The sequence below is a fragment of the Pleurodeles waltl genome, chromosome 10 (genome assembly GCF_031143425.1).
Source record: "Pleurodeles waltl isolate 20211129_DDA chromosome 10, aPleWal1.hap1.20221129, whole genome shotgun sequence".
NCBI lineage: Eukaryota > Metazoa > Chordata > Amphibia > Caudata > Salamandridae > Pleurodeles > Pleurodeles waltl.
Window position 1 is genome coordinate 1,032,518,610 of NC_090449.1, and position 13,553 is coordinate 1,032,532,162.

Here is a 13,553-nt window from a genome sequence, read left to right on the forward strand (position 1 = left end):
CTCCGTGGATAAAAGGCACAAATCAATTTCAGAAGTAGCCTCTCTTGTGTACTTACCTTTTACACAAAGTTCTCAGTCTCGGGCATGGCTGATGTGAGTTGGCACAGAAATACCCTCTTCCCCCTTTTCTGTCACGCTGAGACGAAGAGTCTGGAAGTGGCCTTACAAATAATGGAAAGCATGGTGCCAGCTGTTAGTCAAGTTGAAAGAGAAAACAGACTATTGTCAAAATGGACCTCACAAGCTCAAGCTACACTTGCATACTTTGAAGAGGTAACAACATCACTGTTTCGCACGGATGTCATTTATGAGTAGTCAGTGCTAGCACCTGCTATTACCTGCTTGACATTTGGCACCCCTGGTACTATCCTGCAGGTCTAAGAGGTCACCATGACATGATGGCAGGTGGATGGCCAGTTAAAGAAGGGATACAGGGCACAAGGAGATGGATTTACTTCCTGTAGTTTTCCACTATATCACCAGCCCCTCAGCAGCAAGTAGGAGTCTCTTGATGGTCACAGGTGGGAGATGTCATGTCCAGATAAGTGGGAAGTGCAAGTTCACCCCACACGCGGGGGTTGGGAGGAAGAGGAGGCATGATGCGCTGATGTGGCAGCAGTTGCACTGGGCCCGGGGGGAGACACTTTTTCCAGTGTCTGCCAATGAAAGGAAGCTCAACACCTACCTTGGTACATGCAATAGGAGCGAACACAAGGCTGGAAGGGCCTGGTGGTTTGGGGTCACATTTCTGAGAAAGTATGCGCTCACTGACGGGCAAGTGGAGAAAGGCAAAACTGTGGACCTGAATAGGTAAAGCTGTGGTGCAAGGGGCAGTAGATGACAATGGAGACAAGGTTTGGGGCAAGTAGGCAGGCCTGATCCAAGGGCATGCAAGCTCAGTATTAATATTGTGGATACCGGAGCGAGGATCACAGTGACTCATGGCATGTGTCGGAACAATGAGCGCAAGGATCACTAAGACCACATGCACACCAGATATACGTCTGATCACTGGACACCACTTCTGGTCACCAGACACGGAACACGATTTCTGGTCAGGAGGAGGGACAGGACATTCCTGCCTGTGTAGGCTCTACAGGAAAAAATAAAGAAGGTGTGCACCCCCCTACCGGCCTCCTTGTGTCATCCTTTGGGACTCGGGGGGAGGGACATTGCAACATGACATCTGGCGACGAAGGTGGGATCCACCGTTGGATCCGCCGTTCAGACCGAGACCCAAGCAGCTGCACACCATGATGTGCTCTCTGCCCAAATTAGCATCAAGTACAATACACCAGCACGACCTCAAGGGCCCGGGTCACGCGTCTGCCTGCAACAACAAAGAACCCACAAACAAGCCTTATTGATTAAACCTCCCGTCTTGATTTCCAGCATGTGAAATCTCACAAGAGTGTGACTCCCTCAGCAGCTTTCTTACGGTCAGGCAGAAGAGCCAATGAGCTGCATAGAAGCCCTGTTGGAAATTTTAAAGTCAGGCACCTGCAGTAAATAAGTGTCATAACCACTCTTATGCTGCAGAGAAGCCCGGGTGGCCATTTTAAAGTCCGGCACCCATGGTAAAAAACAGGTATTCTGCACCCTCAAGTACCCCATGGCAATACAAATGCAGTGAATACATTCAATATTAAAGAAAGCCAGAAAAAAGAAATCTGGCAAATAAATTGCAATTGTGACAACAACTATACCTTACCAAACTACAGTCACAACCATAGCAGCTTACAACCATGACTGAAGAATGTAATGAAGGCGCAATTCCAAGCACAATATTCAGGCGCCCTCTGCCGTTTGACCTCTCTGACTCTCAAAGAAAAGGTGCTTGTTGAGGGTAATGGATCAGGCCTTCTGAATGCTACCTGCACGCTACTTGTGAAAATCACGTGGGTGACCAGGTAAGGGACCTATTTCTGAACTTGGTGGGGGATGATATCAAAGACCTGCTCGTAACTTTCTCACATGAGTCAATTACCACATACAAAGGCCTGATAAAGTGCCTCACAGACAGTTTTGATCCCCAGCAGAATGTTGACTTCGAACGCTACACGTTTGAACATGGCGTGCCAATGAGCAGATAAATCTCCCAACAACTTTGCAACCCGGTTGAGCACACTAGTCACCTACTGCGAATTCAACAAAGTCAAAAATGAAGGAGCCATTAGGATGTGTATCATTGAAGGGTGCCAATCAACTGTATTCTGCATGAAAATACTGAAAGAGGTGTACACGCTGGACAAAATATTGACCACAGCGAGGTCAGAAGCCAAGGCCACATCACATGCCATTCAAATGGAAAATGGGAGTGTGTAACAATGGAACAGGCTTGCCGTATGGCTGGAAGCAGCAGCAGACAAACAATTGCTGCCCCTGAAGGAAAAACAAGAAAGGACATGCTATCGCTGCAGCCTGGAATATCCTCACGTCAGGCACCTGCCCAGCCATGGGACACAAATGTCAAAAATGCAAATGTGACAATCACTTTACAAGTGTCTTCCTGGGCGGACACATCAAGCCAGAGACAGGGTGACCTGTCCGACCACAAACATTCCTGGGTCGCCACACACGACACATGGGAGCACACAATAGCAGTTCATCCATGGACTCAGATGCCGCCAGGGAAGCTAACGAACATCTATAGATCATGACAGATGCCCAGCCCAAGAATGCATATCCAAACATGTCCAGCTGGTTGAGAAGCAACAATAAGGAAGACAGCGACAGTAGATCTGCAGGTCGGAAATCACATAACACAATTTGTACTCAACAGTGGAGCCACATGCAACATCATGTGCGAGTCAGAGTATAAAAAAATGAAACACAAGCCTCTGCTGTCACATTCAACTGTTGACATCATTACATGGGGTGTGAAACAACCCGTAGTGAATGTGGAGAAATTCGTGGGAACACTCACCTACAGTAACACGTCTGTGAGAGAAGAGGTACACGTCCTACGGGGAGATGTTTCAGCGCCGTGTTTGCTCAGCAACATCACTGCGCAAGTGATGGGCCTCCTAGCCATGACATATAACATAGCTGAGTGTCACAACATCCTAAGAGAACACCTGGTGATCCTCAAAGGCCTTGGAAAGCTGAAGGACAAGCAAGTCACACTTCACATCAATGAAACAATCAAACCAGTGGCTCAAAATCACCGCAGAGTCCCTGTGCACCTCCAACTGCAAGTAGAGGAAGAACTAAAGAGTCTGCTGGCACATGACATTATCAGGCCTGCAGAAGGACCAACTCCATGGGTATCCCCCATTGTGGCTGTGCCAAAGCAAAACACCAGAAAATACAAATCTGTGTTGACATGCGCCTACCGAACACAGCTATCAAAAGAGAACGACACCCAGGCCCCCACCTAAATGACATAATCAGGTGCCTCACTGGGGCCTCTGTGTTCTCCAAGTTAGATTTGTTGAAGGGCTACCATCAATTGGAACTAAACCTGCAGTCCTGCTACACCACCACATTTTCCACTCACCTAGGGCTATTTCGTTACAAGCGATTAAGCTTTGGGGTGTCATCCGCAGCAGAAATATTTCTGGAGTTGGTGAGATGAGTGATTAGGCCCGTAAAAAACACGCTAAGGTACAGCAATGACATTCTAGGGTTTGGCTGCACAAATGAAGCACATGACTCAGCACTGCAGGACGTATGTGAGCAGCTGGAAACGGCTGGCCTGACACTCAACTAGGACAAATGCGTGCTGGGAAATAAATAAATTGTTTTCTTTGGGCACATCTTCTCCCGGAAAGGGATGCGGCCAGACTCTAGCAAGGTAGAAACACTCTGCAAAATACAACCTCCAGTGGATGTAGCAGAAGTGAGGTCATTTCTCGGGTTGGTGAGTTTCTGTGCTTGCTACATCAAAGACTTTGCTTCTGCGAAGACCCCACTCCATGAACTGACTAAACTAGCGAAGCCATTCCTCTGAACCTCAGAATGTGACAAGCTGTTCAAGAACATACGCCGTGCCATCACAGCCGTGGATCACCTTGCATACTTTGATGCACTGCTATGCATGGAGCTCACCATGGACACTAGCCAGGTGGGGTTAGGTGACATTCTTGCACACCATAAGCCCGGAAGAGGCTCACCAAGACACATTATCGCGTATGCTAGGAGGAACCTGTAGGATGTAGAAAGGGCATACTCTCAACCAGAAAAAGAAAGCCTAGCAGTGGTCTGGGCATGCGAACATCACCACATGTTAATATACGGGAAGCCATTCACCACTATGACAGACCACCAGACACTGGTCACTATATACGGCAATCCCAAGGCAAAAAAGTGTACTGCACATCGAAAGGTCGGGGATACGCTTAATGGACTATGACTTCAAAATAGTGCACAAACCAGGGAAGGAGCACAACTCTGCCGACTACATGTTACTAAATCCCCTACCCCGGGCCATAGACACACCCTCCATGGCTGAGGAATACCTCAACTCTGTGCTGTGACAAAATACACCCACCTCAATTACGATGGAGGAACTGGCACAGGAGACAATGATTGAAAGCATGCTACAAGCGGTCACAACACTCATGCAGCAACAGAAGTGGAGACACATGACCCATGGCAGCCCAGTAGGTTAAGGGGTTAGGGGAGAAGGATTACTTGCATTCAAACAGGTGCAGGAAGAACTGTCGGAAACAGAGCAAGGCATACTGCTCCGAGTTATCAGGTTAGCCATACCAAAGACACTTAGAAGACGGACAATCAGCCTTGCTCATGATTCTCACAGAGGCATGGTGGCAACAGAAAAAATGTTGAGAGAAAGGGTATGGTTCCTGGGACTTGAGCGTCTAGTAAAAGACATGATTAGAAGCTGTCATCTCTGTCAGATAAAGAGCAAACGACCCAAGCCAGCGCAACTACACATGTTTGATCTCCACAAGGCTGTATGGACAATACTGGCAGCAGACTTTGATGGGCCTCTGGATACTGAAGGCTACCTGCTGGTCATCATAGATGAATACTCTTGATTCACCAAAGTGTGCTAGGTGTCATCAACATTGGCCACTGACAATTTACAAATTCTAGATTACATCTTTGCAGCTTGAGGCACCCCTCTGACACTCAAGACTGAAAATGAACCCTCTTGCTCAGGAGAAGATTTTTGCTGATTCATGGCATATCTGGGAGTGCATCATAGGAAGACAGCAACGCAGTGGCCGCATGCCAATAGCATGGTAGAAAGATTCATGGGCAACATAAAGAAGGCAGTCCAATGAGGAAAGTTTGCACAGATCTCTGTAGGACAAGCACTGTGCCAAATACTTCTGGATTACCGCAACACCCCACACAGTGGTCCTCAGAGCTGGCGCTGGGGAGAGTAAGAAGGACCCATCAGCCGCCACTGGAACCCAGGGCCCCATCAGAACACAGCAAATTTGTTGTGTGTGACCCAGAGGCCAAGAGGAAAATGAAGCGACAAGTTGACACATGGTGTCATGTCATGACATCTGTACTAAAAAGCAAAAGCCAGACAGCCCTTTCTTGAGCCAGCCTCTGAAAATAACTAACATCAAAGGGTCAATGATCACAGCCGTGGTAGGGTCTCACTCCATCTCTAGGAACAGCTCTCACTTCAGAGAGTTGAGAATGTCAGATGAGGATGAAGGAGAGGCATGGCCATGTGCTGTTCAGAAATCTCTGCGCAAAGGCACTGGAGGGTCAACGGAAGCAGCTCTTCCCAATGGAGAGGGCCACCTCAGGGCCGAGGATGCCAGAGGAGAGAAGGACCATGGAAGGGAGAGCTCTCCCCAACAGAGTGAGCAGGAAGCCCAAAATACTGATTGAAGAACTATGATGACTGACTCAAAGTACAACTGCCGCAAGTGGCACTAGGACCACGCACTACAGATGTACCTGTGGTCAATGGACACCACTTCCGGTCACCAGACACCAGTTCCAGTCAGGAGGAGGGGCAGGGTACTACTAGCCAGAACCCCGAGGAAGAAGGACATGTCTGCTTGCGAGGGCACCACAGAAAGATGTAAGGAAAGTGAGCACACTTTCAGAAGTGTTTTGTGGGCAAGATGTTAGGGTGGGATTTACAAATGGTTATCACGATGGGTTAGGGTTTTCGGTTAGTTCAGTTGGAAGGGTTATTTGTGTGGCTTAGCTGAAGTGATAGGAACTCTGCTTGCCTTAATTAAAGTGCCCTTTTGCACTCGAACCAAGTGCTGTAGTTGAATCATTTCCTCCCGGTGGTTGTCTAGGCATGTGTGATGTTACTTCTTGCCTTTTGGCGAAACACCATCTAGGATATCCTCCAGGTTGAGTTATGTGCTATACAAATATACATAATATAACATGAAAAGGTATCTGTTTGTGATCAGAAAAAGAAACGAAGTTGAAACTACCTATCCCTGCTTTCACATCTGAGCACGCAGACGCATTGCACACACATACTAATATAACTGTATTTTTACCCCCACCACCCTGGAGTGGAAAAGCAAAGACACCTAAAGGCCACTTTCCCTAAAAAAGACTAGCATTAAAATAGCAAATGATCCTGTCCTCCAGTATCTGAGCATGTTTCTATATCTCCCCTCTGGTTTTGAGAGGAAGAATAGAAATGTGTCTACTTCTGGGAGGCAAGAATTTACAGGGAAGCTTAAACCACTGAAAAACCAGCAGCATATGCAATCAACACAAAGTACCAATTAAGCAGGGCTCATCAAGGGAGTATAAATATAATCAATCCTCATTAAAATATTTAGTGCTGGAATTACAACGGCCAGGGCCTTACAAAGCAGTGCATTTCTTAGGAGGGTACCATGAGCGCAGGATGACTTGCTGTGTTACTATGAAGCCTGTGCGCAGTTCGAGATCCCAGGCTGTTTGACTGTTGTGTTTAATTAGCCATCTTTTTGTTTTGTTGGCCGAGCTGGGAAGATTAGAACACAAATCCATCCCTTTATGTTTCATCTCTCAGCCGGTTTTGCTTTCTTTCTGTTTTTTTCATATCTCTTTTAGGTCTAATACTTATAGGTATAAAAAAGAGAAACATGTTTCCACCACAGCTGACAGTAGGAGTTGTTCTATTTTCTAGCATTTTTTAATTTCTATTTAAGTTCTATGTTCTCACCACCTGGGGCATATTGATATCTATCTGCAGTGAGGCAGATAAAAACAACTATTAAAAGAGAGGGTCATGTCTCAGCCGTGTTGGAGTAGCTGCCAAAGGGGATGCTTTTGGTAAGATGTTTTCGCTACTCCATTGTTGCCACATGCTACCTTTGAAAAGAATGACTTCAAACAGTCTGCAAGTTTTGCAGAAAAAGTCACTTTATTTGGAAACAAGTTGAGCTCATAATGTATAATCTTTCAGCTTAGCTGTAAAACATGTCCCTTCTGTTCTTTAAATCTAAGGGCCTCATTACGAGTTTGGTGGACGGACCGCCAGACACTATTGTGGCGGTCGCCAAAAGAATGCCATATTGACAGTTTTACAAACAGCTGCATTACGAGTTACAGAGACAGGACTGCCAAAAGCTGTCCAAAAATGCCAGACCGTCAGTACCACTGGGGGTGGGAAATATGCAGTCCGATCACAAGCACCAACAGCCCATCTACCAACCACCGACCGTATTACAAGTTAAACGTAGCACTGGAAGTCAGCCATGCCGGTCTTCCAATGGCCGTCTGAACTACAGCGGTTCGCTGCACCAAAGTCATACACAGCACCACATTGGATGGATTTGAAAACAACACAGCTAACATACATTGCCACACTTAACACACCTGCAAAGCACACTATAAAACACACCCCTTCACACACCACAATCCTTTGCATCTCCAACACCAAACACAGAAGCCAGAGTGCATAAAAAAAACTTCAGCATAGGCACCCCTCCAACTTTCCCTAAGCACATATCAAACACCCTCAACACACTTCTATTTCCAATCAAAACCATTTGCACCTCCCAAATACCTAAACTCACAGTCATCTGTTAACTTGCTCCTTATTTTTCATCACCAGAAAAATCCCTGTATCACTGAAGATGAGTTAAGATGGTAGATGAAATTATAGGAGTAGAGTCACATTCATGTATTTCGAGTCCAAGTCCAAAACACTACTATCACCAGAAACCAGGAAAATAAAAAAATTGGCAAAGGATAGTCGACAGAGTGAATTGTGTAGGCCCCACACCAAGCACAAAGGACAACATCAGGAAGAGGTGGAACGACCTCATGGGGAAGGCCTGTTCCATGGCATTCAGGCACCTGCTACAGGTCCAGAAAACTGGCGGTGGTCACCCCCTCTTCCCTTACAACTCGCATCCTCGGAGGAGAAGGTATTGGCCATCCTGCATTCTGAGGGCTTGACAGGAATACCTGGGGGAGTGAGCTCTGGTAAGTCACAACACAAATATATCTCACCAAAATGTAATCTCATGCATGCTCACTGCTCACCTTCTGCCGCCTTCACTGTCACCCCACTCACCAGCCCAGTGTCAACCTGTCTATAGACCCTGGTCTGGCATCTCACATGTGAAGTAGGATCACATGGGGGAACAACATCTGTGTATAGTGTGTTGTGTATAGTTCAGGGACTGATAGCATTACAATTCCCAGCTGGCAATGCTCTACAATAAAAAAAACAGAAGAGTGTATCCTTCTCTAAATTAACTTGATTGTCAACTCCCCATTGAAGTGTACCCACATGAGAGGATGAAATTTGTATAGTGTGATTGCACTACAGAGACTGACATGACTACAACTCCCAGCAGACACTGTTATTGTCACTCCGCTCAGCCAGCCCAATGTTCTCTGCACCGAAGACCCTTATCTTTCAACTCTCAATTACAGTGTCCTCACCTGTGAGGATAACAGTTGTATACTGTGTGTAGTACAGGGACTGACATGACTGCTAAGGCCAGGAGGCTTTGTCACTGTTACTCCACTCAGCCAGCCCCGTGTTGTCTGCTAAAATGAGCCTTGTCCCTGAACTCATCATTGAAGTGTACTCACCTGGAAGCAAGACATTTGTATACTTTGTGAAGTACAGGCACTGACAGGACTGCTAAGACCAGGAGGCACTGGTAATGTCACTATAAACACCAGAACGGTGTTCTCTTCTCTGAAGTCCACAATACTTTTAAATCTCGTATGATGTGTACTCACTGGGGGAGTAGATATCTGTCAGGGTTTGGAGAGCAGGAATAATGACAGGACTGCAACTCACAGCAGGCACTGTTGCCCCAGCTCCAAATAACAAAACAGTGTTCACCCCCAAACTACCCTTGTGTACCAAATCATCATTGAAGTGTACTAATCTGGGAGGAAATCATAAGTGTAGTGTGTGTAATACAGGGAGTAATATGGCTGCAAATCACAGGAGGCTCCCTTACTGTCACTCCAAGCACCAGCCCAGTATACACTTGCAAAAATACCCTTCTTTGAGAATTCACACATGAAGTCCCCTCTCCTGGGGGGATGCCATATAACAAGTGCATTAAGTACAGGGAGTGACATGACTGCTAAGGCCAGGAGGCTCTGTCTCTCCAAATCCAAACACAAGCCCAGTGTGCATCTGTTCAAATATCCTTCTTAGTTAACTTGCAATGGAAGTGAACACAGCTGGGAGGATGACATATATATACTGTGTATATATACTGTGTGTAGTACATGGAGTAACATGACTGTAAATCCCAGGAGGACAGTCCTTGTAAATCCAATCACCACACCAGTGTCCATATGCCATAATGCATCTGTCTGTGAACTCCCAAATGAAGTTTACTCACCTGGGAGGGACCTAGATACAGATCATGGTACACTCTGTGATGTAGCTAACCACCTAGATCCATCTTGAGCAGCTACGCTAAGATGAAAATATTGTGGACAACAAGGACAGCTTGACCTGTGTGAAAAAAACACAAAGGTCTCAAGATGCATCACCCGAATGGTATTGGCAGCAGACACATTCACAATGCACTGACCACACGATGACTCCAATCACATATACAACAAAGTGCTGCATAACAGTCAACTAAGCCTTAAAAGGAACAAAGCCACATCCTGCCCAGACACTGTTTTGCCTGCACTGGTGGCAAGATGTAAGTCTTTACCCTTCCTCCCAAGTGCTACTGAATTCATACATCCTGCAGCTGGTTGGTTGAAATGGAATTGGTATGTTTCACAAATGTCAGGCCAGTACAATGTGTACCATCTGTACCTGTCACATAAGGGAAACATGCAAATACAATGTGTACACAGCCTTTGCTAAATGTCAGTTTCAACAGGTGGCGGTAGATGTCAAAATATAACCTGTAACATTGTATCCATTACATCAACAGGTCGAGCTGCCACTGGGGTTACTGAGACCACTGAAGAGACTGCCACTACCCTCATGAATGAAGCTCTCAGTGAGGACAACACTCCTGGACACCTGGACGTTGAGGATGGTTCTGGCCCATCAGGACAATCTGGTCGGACGACACCAGTAAGCCTCACCATGACCACATTGATTCCTCCCAGCCCGGTTGCATCAATATCGCAGGCAGCCATTCGCCCCCCAAACTGTGTCCCTGGGACAGTGACAACTATCTCGGGTCTCCCAGTTCAGAATTCCGAGTCACAGCAACACACCTCTGACAATGATGGTCCTAGCAATCTGTGGCACGGGCAATGCACGTATGGGTAGGGTGCATGGGAGGGATGCTGTGGGCCCACGGCATGAGACCAATGGGGATGGTATTGGCCAGGACACCATTAGCCAAGTCTTGGGCACCTATCAAGAATCCCAAGGCATGATGGGCCAGGTACTTACTGAACTCAGGGAAATGAAACAGCTGCAGAAGGATTTTATTGTGAGTCACTGGAGAAGTGGGAGGCCACCAACACCATCCTGGCCTCCCTATCAAGGGTGTTCAGTGAGATAAGCAGTACACTGATCAGGGACTGTGAGCAACACCATACCCCTTCCTTTGGCCAAATAACACCAGTCCCTTCAACATCAGTGGCAGTCACTGGAAGGGAGGCCCTGTAAGGGGAAGGACCAGATTTGTTGCTGCAGACATTGCACACACACATACAGGACAGATGTGACTTACCAACCAGTCAGGCCCTCTCTGGGTACAGTCGTGACATCAGCTGGGGGATTGCACTGTTCCGCATATTGAAGACATCATTGACTAAACCCAGATAATGCGCACAGACCTGTGAAATGTAGAGATCCCCAAAAAAACAACGTGGACATTGATGGAATGGAAGCTCTTTCTGTTGCGGTACACTTGTTAGTTGCCATGCGGTGGGACCAAGGCACATGTGTACCATCAATGGCTCCCACCACATGTAGGATGCATGCCAAACCATAGAAGCCAGCCTTCACATGGGCAAAATCCTCACGTTGAGGAAACTGGATATAGCTGTCCAGGTGTCTCAACACTGTTGAGAGTACATCCTTCAAAACCAGACTCAACATGGGCTGGGACATACCAGCAGATAAGGCCACTGTATTTTGGAATGACCCTGTGGCCAGGAAGTGCAACACTGCCATAACTTGTGCAATGGGTGGTTTGAGTGTTGGATGATGAATGGCAGGCATCAGATCTGGCTCCAACTGACGACATAGGTCCACAATGGTTTGCCTATTTAGATGGTAGATCTGGATGATGTGGTGTTCTTCCATGGTCTGAAGGTCTGGAAGTCTGATCCTCCCCCTCCCAGGGTACCTATGTATGACATGAAATGAGTATTGCTATTATCCAATGCGGCCCTTGCAACATACAGGATGCACGTCAATGATAAAAGGTGACAAGGCATGTATTAAGGTGTGGACATGATACACGGTACACATCACAACTGATAATCATACAGAAGTCACATGTTACCCCCTTGCTTTGCAACCCATGTGTACACATCATGTATCTGGTCATCCACATATTGTGCATTACAAATGTCACTCGAACTGTGATTTGATGTCCCAAGCTTAAAAATGACCTTTGTCTGGGGGGAGGGGTTGTGCCCCCATGCAAATTGCCATATGTGCCTAGCAATGTACAACAATGGTGTTTGAGTAGTGAGTCCTATATGGCAGGACAATACAGGCACTCATTACTGCAAATATGAACATTTTCGGAGGTATGATACATCATTCAGAGCCATATGATGCATTTCTGGCCTCTAAAATGGGGGCTGCCTGACCTACTCCACTGCACATTAGGAGCCGTCTGTGACCGCCGGCAGAAGTCGTCATGGCTGTAGGTTGTTGCAACCGCGGCGGACACAGCCACAGGCTAACGTTGTTCTGAGTGGTGATCGCAGGCCAATGGCTGAGACCGCTGGAAGTGACGTGTTCTGCAAAATCCCTCACTTGACTCCTGACACTATTGCCAGAAAGACCTCCACTACCTGAGCTGCTGCATAATGCCTCTGGGAGCAATCATGCCACATCCAGCAAGTGATGGAGAAGATGGTGTCTGAGGTATACCAGAGGAGCAGGTAAGTGCCTCATGTGCACATATTTTCTCTCTATTTCACCAAATATTCCCTCCCCACAGGCTAGATTGTACCCATGTGTGCCAGAATGTAAACTCAAGGCCATGTAGGTGCAGTCAGTGTGGCATTGATGGGATAGTCAATGTGCATTTGTTTGTGTTCAGTGCCAGATGTTGAGTTCTAATACATTGCGATGTGTGTGCATTCAGTGTTACCTTATTTACCTTGTGTGGGATGCACATGACTAGCTGAGGTGATATTACAGCCATCCCCAGACATCATTTACCTCATGGATATTGTCAAGGTGAGACAATGTGTATTTGCATGACAGCATGAACTGTGTATGCATGTTGTGTATGTCAGTTGTGTGTAAAGTGAGTAATGTGTATGTGGCCACAGAGATTCCAAACAACGTCTGCTTCTGCTAAACTGTTGTTTGGAAGGCATATCCTGACTCACTCTGCCTTTCAAGGAAGTGATGGGAATGGAATTTCATGTAGGTTCTGTCTACTTAGCCTGCAGAGACTAGTGTCTGTCAAATGTACCTCACATTATGGATTCATGTCTAGGCTGGGCTTTGCAACTGTGGCACTGTGCCCACGCCCTGTATACCCGCAGATCCTGTTATGAGGACATATCTTTTGTATGTGCTAATATGCAGCTTAATGAGGCTCCTTTCTCTGATAAGAATGTAAATGGTTTTAGGGGAGAGTTAATGATCTGTGACTAATGTGCACTGGGCATCATTGTCAATGTGTGTCTCAGAGTCTACCTTTCAGAAGCTAGAGAGGTGTGATGTATTATATAGTTTCTCAGATCTCAATCAGATTGCTAGATCATGTCCCACAAGATGTCAGTTGACCTACCTAGTCAGCACAGGGCCTGAGCAGGGTGGTGGGTTAGTCTCTAGATTGGGAAGTGTTTGTAGTCATGTCCCTGTACTAAATGACTAGTATGTACCACCGTTGGGGAGTATGGGCAAAACCGCCTATTCTCAGTTTGGTGTTCTGACATGTATGTGACTCAGACATTTTGGATGAGACTTGTGGACAGTAAATTCTTGTCTTCTCTATTGCATCAATGTA